Source organism: Crocodylus porosus, unplaced genomic scaffold (genome assembly GCF_001723895.1).
Source record: "Crocodylus porosus isolate Cpor-Errol unplaced genomic scaffold, CroPor_comp1, whole genome shotgun sequence".
Taxonomy (NCBI): Eukaryota; Metazoa; Chordata; order Crocodylia; family Crocodylidae; genus Crocodylus; species Crocodylus porosus.
In genome coordinates, this window is record NW_017728944.1 from 1,585,621 (window position 1) to 1,597,345 (window position 11,725).

Here is an 11,725-nt window from a genome sequence, read left to right on the forward strand (position 1 = left end):
CAGCCCTCTTTAGCAAACTACCCCCCATCTCCAGCAGGCCGTGCCAACAAAGCAGCTGGCATGCCTAAGCCAGCTTCTGAGACCATCCTTCTCAACCGCAAAGACGGTAGAAAGCTCACATATTCCTTTTTCCCTTGCTGTAACACAGAGCATATGCTGGGGCCTCACCTGCATTGCAGCTTCTTGGGATCTGTGGAAATGGACTCAGGAGGTTGTAAGGTATGTGTGTGCATGCCCATGTGCACACGCAGTTTTGGCTTTGCTGTTGCCTTGCAGGTTTCAAACTTGCCAAGCAATTTTTTTAAGGCTGGTTGATGGGGAAAACAAAAACCAATTCTTCTTGCATCTGTTCAGGTATCAGTGGGCACATCTACACGTTCATTAATGCACAGTGCCTACTGCTCACTAAATTTAGTATTTTCAAAAGGAAGTACTAAATGAATGTGCAGTAGGCTGCCCTATTGCACATTAGTGTGATCATGCACTTTTTCATGACAGTTAATGTGTAGTAGATTAATACTACTGCACATTAGCCTAATAGCATGATTTTTGCTGTAAGCATGATTTTGAGGCCATAATGTGCAGTCAGTCAATCTACTGTGCATTAAGCGTCCCATGTAGACGCGCCCAGTGACTAGCAGAGACAAAGCATTTCCTTTGGTATTCTGTTGTGAGCTGAGATTTTTTTCCCTTGTCATTTGGAATAGATGGAAGGTTTTATCCCACTAGATCCCTGCAGCACCTCTGACTTAGACCCTCAAGGGCAGGTTAATTAGGTAAAGCAGCTATATTCTTCTTTTTGGTGCTCCAAGAATCATTTTTCCACTGAGCTCTTCCTCCCAAGGATGCAGCTTCTGACAGCAAAGCAAAGGAACTTGTGTCTCCTTTCAGGCCTTGGCCATGAATGTGGTGTTATTAAAAGAGTGCAAGATTGGTAACCCAATGGATCCAAAATATGGATCTACAGAGAAGAGCTAACAGTTTCTCAAGCCATGCACATTGCCTCCTCAGTCCTGTTATAGACTTTCTTCCAAAAACCAGACTAGAGTCAGCTATGTGTAGAAGTCATCAAACAGGAGTCAGATAGTCACCACCAATCTTGATTCAGGCAAGCAAGCAGATACCTGATTTTATTTGTTAGGCCACAGGGCAGCCATCTAGTCCTCTCGATCCTTTGCAATCACAGGATGGTGTAATTCAGTTGTTGGCTCCCTGGTTATGGGAATGGTCCTTCAAGCAAAGCCCAGACACTCCACAGTGAAGTGTACAAACCAGATGAGTTTTGGGTGATCCTATATGCAAAAGTATTTGCCTGGCCTTGTTTAAACTCCCAGGCCATGTCCAGATGGGTGTGGCCATGCGGTATGTGGTGCTGCAGACCTGTCTTCCGTGTTACACACTGCACTGCTATCTTGCAGCACAGGGTTTGGTTTGTGGGGGGTTGACCCCTGGAGACTCCGTCAAAAAAACCCACGCAGAAAAAAAGTGGGGTGGCAAATGTGGAGGTAGCATGCACCACCCAAAACGAGCCTGGCCAGCTGGATGCCAGTCGGGCTCCAAGCTGCAGGAGTCATGCAGCTGCAGCTTCCTTGGCTTCCAGGACCCTGGTAAGGCAGCTAGGGCCAGCACAGTTGCTGGCCCCAGCCTCTCCTACCCCAACCAAGGTAATCAGCCACATGCCAGAGGGTGTGTGGTACAGGTGTTCCCTGAGGACAACTAGTTGTGGCAGAAGGTATCCTGCTGCAAGTTGTCCTTGGAGAACCAAATGTTCATGCTCACCCGGACATAGCCCCAAAGTTTGATCCCAGCCTGGAAAACCTGGGACAGATCCAGGGTGGCAGGCAGCTTGCTCCCAAACTGCTCCAAAGGCCTTGCACCAGAGGGTGGTGGGAGATACCCATATACTCCTGTCATGAGCTGTGTTCCTTTGAATTCTCCACCTTCCTTCCCCATTTTCTTAATTTAAAGCAATCTCTTCCCTCATTCCCCTGTGAAAATCTGCACTGTAGGTCAAATGTTTTCCAGAGTGTCTAGTAATTTATGGCAACCAACCTGAGCTGCACCTTCAAAGGACTTGAATTCCATGGTAAAATAAGCACCTGCCCTTTGGCAGTCCAGATCCTTTAAAGATCTCAAGTTGGCCCTTTAAGATGACTAGTCACATCTGGGGAGAAAGCTTGATCTTTGTTTTAGATGATGCCCCATTTCCCAGCACTACTCAACCTCATTGGAAACATGTGTTTCCATCCTAAATTGCTTGCAGTGTTTTACTCTTTCAAGTGCCTTCTCCAAATCAGAAGCCAGCACGTTGCTCTGTGGCCAGGTGACAGATTGTTGGCTCTTGCAGTTTTTTCCATAAGCCCTGCAATAACCGCTTTATTTTTCCACCCCCACCCCCAACTTCAGGAATCCTGTGATATTGTGAGAATCTTTGTTTTTATTTTATGTACATGTATGCATGTATTTGTATGTATATTAAGCAGAACTACTGGCATTGTGGCTGCTAAAAAAAGCTTGAAAAATGAGTCTGCATGGCTGAAAAGTAACTGCCTTCATTTTTTTAAAACAACCTTGTGATTTTGTGAAAGGTCAGACTTGTAAGTTTTGAATATTCAAGGCTGCTGGTGCTGTATCCATCCTCCTTTGTACTTCCTGAACTTATGGCTTTTTGTCACTTTCAAGCAATTCCTTGTGAACTCTTTCTCACAGGTAGAGATCTACTCAATTCATGGTTTTGCAGATGTCTCAGAAACTGCGAAATCTGCGATTGTCTTTGAAATCAAGAACAAAAAAAATGAATAAAAATAAGATACTGGCTTCCAAGTGGCTCCTAGTGGGACACGTTGGTCCTCACTGATGGAAGGGGAAGGCACCAGGTGGCAGGGCGGCACGAAGGGCAGCGAACAGGATGACAGATGCCCCCTCATCCCGTCTCCCCCCTGCCAATCAGTGCCAAGGGGCAGGACCACCAGGAAACGCCCATGAAATTGGATCTGCATGCTGTGAGAAACCCTTTGTCTGCACCATTTAAGCAGATTGCTATTCATAAGTTGTAATAATAGTAGGCAACCATTGATCCTTCTGGATCCTGGTGTATGTGTGAGAGGTCACCACGACCTTCAATACATGCCAAGGCGGGAATATGGAGAAGTGGAGGCTGCCCAGACCTACAATCCCCCCTTTAGACCATTGAGACAGGATCCAAAGGCCGGGCTGGGTCCAGATGTCTAGTGCCTCAAATGACTGTAGCTGTACATACATTCGGGAGTCGAAACCAAGCTTTTTGCCAGGCAGACATGGATTCTACCATTGAACTACAGCAGCAAGTCGCAAGTTGTAATATACTCTTTAATGTTTGCAACCTGGCCATAAGATAAAAATGCTAATACTTTTCATAGAGGAACCAGGGTGTGGAACTGGACATCCTCCAGATTTTCACAGTCCAGGAAGAGGAGGTGATTATATGCTAGGGGTGCACTGTGTAGAAAACAGATGGATACAGAGGGACCAGATTCCCATCACTTCTGCATAACTCCCACAGGAGAAAGATAACCCATTGGCTGGCTTCTACCACCAATAGCTCTTTGATGGAACCTAATGTTTAGTTGAGAGTTGAGGGTGCAACTGGAATCAGAAGAAATATTTAATATTTATTTGCAAAAATTCCATGCTAGTGGAAGGCAGAGATTCACAGCTGTAGCTAAGTCACAGAGCGGGCAGGCAAAGGCAGTGCAAGCTGTTCCCTACAGCTCTGCTGAAGCCTTTTGATCCCAATTTGAAGTCTCCCATTGGTATTTTGCATGGGAATTCAAGAGTTGGGTCAAACGCTCTGGTGGTGTAAGCAAGTGACATTTCACTGCCGGCTATAATGTTGCACCCATTTACATCAGCCAAGACCTAGGTTCATATCTGTTTTGGTTCCAGTCCTTTAACTCAGTTTGTGCATGCAGACTATGTACTCCTTCTGGAGAAGAAGAGCAGAACAGGGTGTAAGCTTCCTGGGCAGGGACTCTCTCTTGCTATGTGTTTGTACAGTGGTTTCCTAGGGCTCAGTTAGGACTCCTCAAATGCTACTGCAATACTGCTAAAATAACGTGAGATCCCTGCACATGTCCAGTGTAGCCTCATCACTTCTGATCCCTGGGGCATCTGCATTATAACTGAGTCTCTAATGACATGATCAAGCACTGTCTCTCAGTTATACAAAAATGGGGGGCCTTTTTTATAAGGATACACAAACTTGTAAAAAACTCTTGGATGGAACTAAGTTCCATCAGAAAATGAAGCTTCTTTGAAATTAAAAACATTTAGTGGAAGTGCATCAGTTCTTATTAAATTTTGTATTGGAAAATTATGAAATTGTTCATTTTGCTTACATCCAAACCTTTTGTTTAATTTAGATGTTTATATTTTATGAGACTGTTAATTGTAATACAGTTATCCATCCATTGGCTAGCCTCTTTGTACTACAGATGTGATAGGATGGATTGGCCTCTGTCCAGGGAGCTTACACCTTTCTGTAGCTCTCAGTTTAGACATAATATTTTGTAATATTTCAACATCATTGAAAGAAAACATCTCAACCATATTGAAATGATTCAATATTAATTGAACACAACATTTTTAGGTTTCTAATTTTATAAAATAAAATTATTATTTTCTAATTTTATTTTTTTTACTTCCACTCTGTGAAATTCCACACTGTTGATGTCTTGTCCCAGTTTGAGACAGAATTTTTTTCAGTGTCAGGATTTTTCACTGAACAGAAATTCAGCTTTGCAGCCTCATCAGGTGCCTTTAAAACCTTCTTTTGGCATTGTCAGAGCAGTGTATAGTGAACATAAGAAACATTGCCTTGTTACAAATAAGAACCCAGTGTCTTGGACTTGCACATGAAATATCTTGTCATGCTGTGTGCTATGTGTATGCCAGATAGTCTATAAATATCTTTTATTATGAGCAGCAGCCAGTAACCTGAACTTACGCATTAAATATATCTGATCTTACAATGACTCATGCTCAATATTGCCAATCTCAAGTATCCTCCCCATCCCTAGAAAAATCATGATTGATTTAAAAAGATAACCATAAATGTTTGGTTGTTTTTATTTCCATTCTGAGCTTCTAGGTGGTCATAATTTCCAAGCTTTCCTCTGACACCATGGAATATAAAAACTGTCTTTTTTTATAAAGGAAGCTGAGGTGCTCCTGCTATCATACGACTCTAGGAACTAGAGCTTTAAGAAAATACTCCCACAATTGCAATACTAATGACAAAAAAATTACAAGTTGGTAAGACAGTACTCATACACTTCATGTTCAATATATGAACAGTCACACCGAAGCCAGTGAATTCAAAAGTGCCATTCCTGTGTTTTGTTCTAAGTAGGAGTACGTGTCTTTGAAGGATCCGGGTTCTTGGGTTTCAATATACAGTCTTGGTGCTGAGTCAACTCAAATAGATTAATTTCTCCGGGGTCACTAGTGTAGGTCTCCTTCAGTAGGTACTAGACTGGGGCCAAAGAGATTCAGTCACACAGACTCCCTGCACGAGCCTTTTAGCCTGCTTTGTGCCTCAGTTCCATACCTGTAAAATGGAGACAAGCCTATTGGCAGCTCTGGCTGCTGTGAGGATGGAATCTGTTCATGACTGAGATGCTGCAATGGGCTGGGGGTGAGACTTAAGATAAAGAGTATCATGTTTGGCTCTGCTGACTTCACAAGCCAAGACTGTGACTTCCATGTTGTCCTGACAACATTTTTTGGTAGGAATTGTTCTCTGTTTCTGCGTTCCCCTGCAGATTTCTGTTCATCACTGTCCCCTTCGCTGTGCAATACAAAACTCAGAATGGAAAATGAAACCCAAAGTCACCTGGCCTGTTGTCCACTCAGCCCTTGCCTCCCACTCCAGCCTGGCCCTCTCCCCCCATAAACCAGCATGTGTATTTGTGTGTGTATGCGCGTATGGGTTTATTAGCGTTATTTCAGCATTGTGATGCAGAGAGAGTAAGTGTAACAGCTGCTCCTTGCTTGCAGTGTTTATTGTTACCTAGAGACAGCCCACTGGCTTTTTCCCAGCTTCCCCCCGCAGCCCTGCTCTCCCCACACACTCTGATGCAAAATTTATAGCATGCCCATCCTGTCCCTTTAACTCTCTCACTTCCAGACAGTGGCAGGGGCAGGGGGGAAGGAGAGGGAAATGACCTCGGAAAATAGGTGCAAATAAAAAGAAAGGACACTATTGGTCCACGTGGCAAAAGCTTTATGGTACAAACAGGCCTTGGCAGCAAAACAGAATCTAGCTCCGATACCCTCTGTGTTAGCAGTGCATGGGAGACGCTAGCACCCTGATGTGAATGCAGCATATCTGGTGCTATAGAGGGAACAGAGATTCTGATAGTAATGTAAAGCTGAGAGCTATTAAAGATTGAGCTAATGCTTAAGCTTGGATTCTTTTAAACATAGACAGGTGTGTGCAGATTCTGAAAGGTCCTTTCTCACCATCTAGTCTGATCTCCTGACTAAGATCAGAACCCAAAACTCACCCAGTTCCTGCACAGACCTTACTGGCTTGGAGGTTCAGCTATCTCTTTCTTCCCTATAAGTACTCAAGGCCCTCCAGTCACTATTTAAAAGGGAGGACTCTCCCTCCATATATCCCACAGCAGACATCTGCACTACCCAGGAGCATAGTTTTACTGGGAAGGAATGACTAGAGGAGCAGGCCTTGTGTGTGCATACCTGTGCATGGAGTGCTAATGTGCAGCTATGTAATGAGACAGGTGGTCTAGCAATTAAGGCACTTGACTGGGAGCCAAGACCCCTGGGTTCTATTTCTAGTCCTGGCAGTAAAATGTAGTTGAATGGCCCTCGGTTCCACCCTGCTTTTGCCATTAGGTAACATCCTTCCCCAGCCTAGAACTAAAAACCAAATCCATGCATTTCTAAATTCCCAGTTTCCAGAGTCTTTTAATTAAAATGCCCCAGATTGCTTTCCAGTCCTGGTGCTCACTTAAGGCAGGGCATCAAATATGTCACTTCCTTCCTGCCTACCTCAGTTTCTCCCTCTGTAAATGGGGGCAGGGAGCATAATTACATGGCATAGCTGACATGTTAAGATCCTCCAGCATAGGCTACCTCAAGGCCTCTTTGACGTCTCAAGTGTATTTTAGCAACCCTCGCAGCAGCAGGCCATAGGCCACCATTGTCCCTGCTGTTTTACCTGTGGCATGTTAGGGTGTTATGCCTTGTGGCTGAGTGTCAGGGTTGACCAGGTAGTTTTACTGATAAATGAGACAGTGAATTTGTTTAGGATGGTTTGGATAAGGAAGATCCTGCATCTGGTGGGAGATTGGACTAGATGACTTTTGAAGGTCAGTTCCTGTCCTTCTTTTCTATGATTCTGATTCTAAGGCAAAATATCTTTTGTACAATCTTCATTTATCTTTATGGCCAGAAAGAGAAAAATGACTTGAAAATATTTTGCCCATTCAGATTTTGACAAATTTTATGCAAAGTTGCTGAGTATTCATTACCATTTATTTATTTTAAAAAATCTTTTGTTGTTTAATAGTCTCTCTTGAACCCATCAGGCTGTTTCTTTCATAGCTTGCCATTTGCAAGACATGCCAATGATTGCATTTCCTGCAGTTGGAGTTCTGACTCTCAGTCAGATATCAGGGGAACAAGGTTGTCAGTAGCAGGTTCTCCAGTCAGTTGGTGAGAAAGTTCAGGGGTGCAAAGGTCAGAAGGAGCAGCTTTCCATGAGTAATACACTTTTGAAATGAGGAGATACTGATCTCTCATTGGTCAAGTAGGAGGTCATGTTCTGTCTTTCTATACAATTTCCCTGCAGTGTTTCACTAATGCAGCTGGACTTTGACTTAGAACCACTTCCCCTACTGGGGAGAGTTTGACTTAAAAGTGTCCTGAAAATGATCATGGGAGGAGAAGGGGTTTGTGCCCTTCTTGCTGTTTGGTGAAAGGTGTGTGTGTGTGTGTGTGTGTGTGTGTGAGAGAGAGAGAGAAAGAGAGAGAACAAGGATGTATTCCTGAGTACTAAGTTTTATAGTTAGTAGGGTCAGAAGGGACTTGAGCAGATCATCAAGTCCGACCCCCTGCCATGGCAGGAAAAAGTACTGAGGTCAAATGACCGTGGCCAGGTCTTCATCCAGCCTCCTTTTAAAGACCCCCAGAGTAGGAGCCAGCACCACTTCTCTTGGAAGTTGTTTCCAGATCCTAGCTGCCCTGACCGTGAAGTAGCGCCTCCTGATATCTAGCCTGAATCTACCCTCTGCCAGCTTGTGACCGTTATTTCTTGTCACTCCTGGTAGTGCTCGGGGGAACAGGGACTCTTCCAATGCCTGCTGGTGCCCCCTGACTAATTTGTAAACAGCCACTAGATCCCCCCTTAGCCTTCTCTTGTGGAGGCTGAACAGGTTCAGGTCTCTTAGCCTGTCAATGTAGGGCCTGCCCTGGTGACCTCTGATCATGTGGGTGGCTCTCATTTGGACCCTCACCATGTTGTCCACATCACTCCTGAAGTGCGGCACCCAGAACTGGACGCAGTACTCCAACTGTGGCCCGACCAATATTGCATAGAGGGGAAGTATCACCTCCTTGGACCTGCTTGAGATCCATCTGTTGATGCACGACAAGGCATGGTTGGCCTTCCTGACCGCATCCCCATGCTGTCGGCCCATAGTTAATAGGCTGATGCTATAAAAATATAGACAGAGAGAACACAGTAACCATAGGCTTAAGTAGGCCTTAGAAAAATCTACATGGGTCATGGTATGGATGTTTGTATGAAATACATTATATAATTTAAAAGTTATTTTGTTTGTTTTTCTATCACATCAGAAATTCAGGTCTTGTCCGCTGAGGAGACTCTTTGGAGGACTAGAGACCTTGGAGAATGATGACATCAGAGAGACCAAGGCAATGAGTCCAGGGAAGTTTGAGAAGGGAAGTGATGTTTATTCACATTTTTTGAAACACTTGGGAGAAAGAGCTTGTTGTTAAGGATTCTACGCTCCTTGCCACTTTGACAAAGGGATGAAAAATGTTCAGACCCATATCCCAGAGTCCTCCCATCAGTTCTCCTGCAAAAGCAGGGAAGATCAGACTTGACATTCCTGAGATTTCTACAGGGAAGCCAGCAGCAGGGAAAAACTGTTGGGCTTTCTTTAGCTGTCTACTGGAACCATATAGGATTTAAAAGGACAGAAGCCTAACTTTTAATTCCCCTTGGCAGGCAACCTTTAAAATGCATCTCTTTCCTGAAAACCATCTGTGTGAAATAGCCCAGAGCTGCACACTCCCATGACATCTTCCATTATAATAATAATACTAATAGACACTTTGCTCCTACATAGCAGTTTGTACCAGTAGATCTCAAAGTGCTGCTCTAGACCAAGGGATGTCCCATCAGCATCTATTGTTTGTAGACCTGTGTTCAGATGTCTAGCTGCTGTTCTTGCTTTTGGGCCAGGTGTGTACTTTTCCCTGGTTTCCCCAGTTTTATGCAGTATTTGACAAGAGGATGGAGCCTGTTGTGTATTCTATGTAGGAGCATCAGGCATATCTCTTTGCATCAAGATGCCTGGGATCAACAACCTGGTATTCCTGCCACATGGGTCATTCAGCAAGGTCTTGGAGTGCATTCTGATGCCAAATACTCACTGTCTAATGGGACAGAAGTATAAGTTCTCCAATAACGTGTATTTGGCCAATGCTTGTTGGTTTAATGAGTCTCCACCAAGATGCTTCAGCATTCAGCCCCTTAAGGGGTAGAAGAGCAGATGCATCTCCAGAGCCCATCCAGTTCTTGAGCCCTCAGCTGAAAAAAGAGAGATAACCATTGGGATAGTTGTTTGTGCTGACAATGCCTGCCTGCTGGCTGAGACCAGACAGGTTATTCCAGTGAAAATCCCTCTTGACATTCCTACCAATTGAGCCATTTTGAACTGGCCGCTCAGGGGCAGATGACTGGGGTAGAATTTTCCCTCTTTAAAAACAACATCACAGGGATAGGCTAGTAATTAAGGCATCAACCTGGGTCTCAGAAGATCTGAGTTCAGCTCCTGAGACTGCCACAGGCTCCCTGGATAACCTTGGGCAAGGCTTTTATTGTCTCAGTGTCTGTTACCCAATCAGTAACATGAAGCTGCTCACCCTTCCTTTGTCTGTCTTGCCTATTCAGACCATAAACTCTTTGGGGCAGGCATTGTCTGCATAGTGACCAGGACATTGGAGCTGTAGTTCTAAGTGGGGTCTTTCTGCACTGCCAGAATATTAATGACAGGCCATCTGCTATTTATAATAAATTACTACATCAGACCCAGAGGGGGAAAGCTCGGGGAGCTGGAAATTCTCACCAAAGTAGAGAGGATGAACAGGGAGAATTACACTAATGGAAACACTGACTGAAGAGCAGGTAGAAGAAACCTGCCACTGGTTCAATCTGTCCAGCAGAGGGAGCATCTCCCATCATAACCAGCTCTGATAGAGCCCAAGGACAAGACAAAGGCAGAAACATTCGCCTCAGTTGCAGCCTGTTTCTCACCTCCATCTGTGGAACCCAGCCCCACATCCTTCAGAAATGGATACAGGTAAAAGAAATTCCAGCTGCCTGCAGGCATTCAGTGTAATACTAGGAAGCAGAAAAGACATGGAGTGACTTCCCAGCCTTCCTCACCAGCCCCTTCTAAATGCTTGCTTCTCCAACCAGGTTTGCCAAAAGAGACTCAGTCAAGGAAGTGACATCAAAATCTTTCTTCCTCTGGGCTGCCCAGTGCAGTTTGCCAGCTCTGCCCACTGAAGAATGAATTTCACATGACAGCAACTGACTGTGGGTTGTGTTTTGAATATAGCACTGAGCATTCAACAGTCAGCTGTAATAGCCACCCAGCAATACCAAATCTATGAGCCTTGATACCACTGTCATGGGAGCTCTGAAAGAACCTGGAGAGATTTTACTGCATGGTTGAGGACTTCAGGCTTGGGAGCTGAGATCACTATGCTCTCCCAGCTGACCTAGCTCCACAGGCATTTCAGTCCTCTATGTGTAAGAGCCAGGGAAACAGGACAGGTTGGAATGCAGCAATCAGAGAGGTATGTTGGGAGCACCCAGACAGTGAGCAAGTCTAGTTTCCCCCCTTGTTGTGGCATCTCCCATATGGATAGTAGCATCCAGTATTGGCCTTGAAGCATTTGTGTGTTCTGTTGGGTCTTCAAAGCAGTCTTTAGGAAGCAATTAAATAGTATACTTTCATTGCAAAATATTATGGTTTTTGTTGGCTTAGGTGAATGGGGAAAATGAAGCATCTGGGGCTTTCCTTATAGCTTTACTGGTGCCCCCTAACTCAAGCCTGCAGTGCTTTTGATGCTCAGGACCTGCTTCTACACAGCCCTGCCATTGCACTATCTTCCTCACCTGAAACTCTCCTGCTGGTACAATCCTGGTCTCCCCAAGATGAATTTGCCAGTGTTCTTTGGTGCTGAAATATGCCCCATTGTTCCAGGCCTTCTCTTAAGTCCACTGAAAACTGATGGGTATTTCGGGACTCAGGTCATTCCAACAAATTTAGTGCACTTGTGAGCTATGTTGTGCTCGAATCCAACTCCATAGCACCATCTTCTTCACCTGCACCAGGGCAGTTTGGACCGTTAGCTAAAACCAAAGCTCTCTCTCTCTAATGCAATGAGTGTAGCCCCAGCAATC

The 11,725-nt window shown here is 44.6% G+C and overlaps 1 protein-coding gene across 1 annotated transcript in view; it reads left to right on the plus strand.

The window, feature by feature from the left end:
* Positions 1–11,283, plus strand: part of CDK12 (cyclin dependent kinase 12) — an 82,451-nt gene extending 71,168 nt beyond the window's left edge. The window contains exon 15 of the transcript XR_002103766.1: positions 8,863–11,283. The gene's annotated coding sequence lies outside the window, so the exon portion shown is untranslated. The remainder of the gene's footprint in view (positions 1–8,862) is intronic.
* The last annotated feature ends 442 nt before the right edge of the window (positions 11,284–11,725 follow it).